At 37.3% G+C, this 1,529-nt stretch overlaps 1 pseudogene; it reads left to right on the top strand.

The window, feature by feature from the left end:
* Positions 1 to 489: 489 nt before the first annotated feature.
* Positions 490 to 1,529, top strand: LOC128581128 (small nuclear ribonucleoprotein G-like; annotated as a pseudogene).

Genomic DNA, 1,529 nt, shown 5'->3' with positions numbered 1-1,529 from the left:
TCTACCTGGGGCAACAGAGTGAGAATCTGTTTAAAAAAAAAAAAATCTGAGAATGATTTCTTAGAAATTTAATATTCATTAGTATACATCCTAGACTATCCTATAGATTTAATTAGACTAAAATTAGATTAATAAAATTAACATTATTGATTTTATGCCATGCAGTTTAGTAAGGAACAAGTATTTTGCCTAGTGACAGGAGTTATCTGGGACTGAAAACAAAGGATATTCTTACCATCATAAGCAAGGTCAAGGCTAGCAACAAAGGAGAACAATAAAACCTAAAGGTAGTTTGTGTAGGAATAAAATCTAGAAACAAAAGCTCTAGCTTAATCAATAACCTTCACCATAGCTTCAGTATCAAAACTTACCCAATCAGAAATTGTATAAGCCTTAAAAGTAATTGTGGGCCTGGCCTACTGTGGGAGCAAGTGTGCCGGAGGCCACCAATTCTGTTTCAAGGTAGTCCTAAGCCTGCCGAGTCACCGTATGAGCAAAGCTTGTTCTTCCAAGTTGAAAAAATTTATGGTCAAGAAGTTATCATTGACATTAAATGGCAGCAGACATACTAAAGGAATAATGCAGGGATTTGATTCCATTATGAATCTTGTGATAGGGGAATGTTAGGAGATGGCAACTAGTGGGCCACAGAACAATACTGGAATGGTAGTAACATGAGGATATAGTTATCATGTTAGAAGCCTTGCGACAAGCAGAAATAATGGCTGTTCAGCAGAGAAATCCATATCCCTTCCCCAAAGGGCTTGTTTTAATATTACATGAAAAAAATCAGGTTATATATTTTCATTATAAAACTTGATAAATAAAAAGAAATAATTGTGGACTGGAGATATACCCCCTCTATTTTTGTGCTATATAGAACACACAACTTTTTGTTACATGAGGAATATCAAATGTTCCAATCTGTCACTTTAAAGTAGAAATGGAATTGAAAATATTATAGATTCTAATAGTCACCAGCATATGTACTAAGACATCACTATGAACTCCACAAATATGTATATTACTTGGCAATTAAAATAAAAAAAATCATCATCTTGATTAACTTTTTTTTTTTTTTGTAGAGACAGAGTCTCACTGTACCGCCCAAGGGTAGAGTGCCATGGCGTCACACAGCTCACAGCAACCTCCAGCTCTTGGGCTTCCACGATTCTCTTGCCTCAGCCTCCCGAGCAGCTGGGACTACAGGCGCCCACCACAACACCCGGCTATTTTTTTGTTGCAGTTTGGCCGGGGCTGGGCTTGAACCCATCACCCTCAGTATATGGGGCCGGCGCCCTACTCACTGAGCCACAGGCGCCACCCCTTCTTGATTAACTTTCATGAGAATACTCAAAAGATTGTCATAAGAGCATCTAACGACTTGAAATTTTAGGAAAAAAAAATTGATAAATAACACACAGGCTTGGTCTTGCAATGTATCTCCAAATCAGTCCCATAACAAAGTTTAATTTGCAGGAAATCTTAGAAAATGTGTATTTACCTATTCCTAGATTACGATCCAGTGA

The sequence above is a fragment of the Nycticebus coucang genome, chromosome 3 (genome assembly GCF_027406575.1).
Source record: "Nycticebus coucang isolate mNycCou1 chromosome 3, mNycCou1.pri, whole genome shotgun sequence".
Classification (NCBI taxonomy): Eukaryota; Metazoa; Chordata; class Mammalia; order Primates; family Lorisidae; genus Nycticebus; species Nycticebus coucang.
This window is presented reverse-complemented; position numbering and strand designations above follow the sequence as displayed.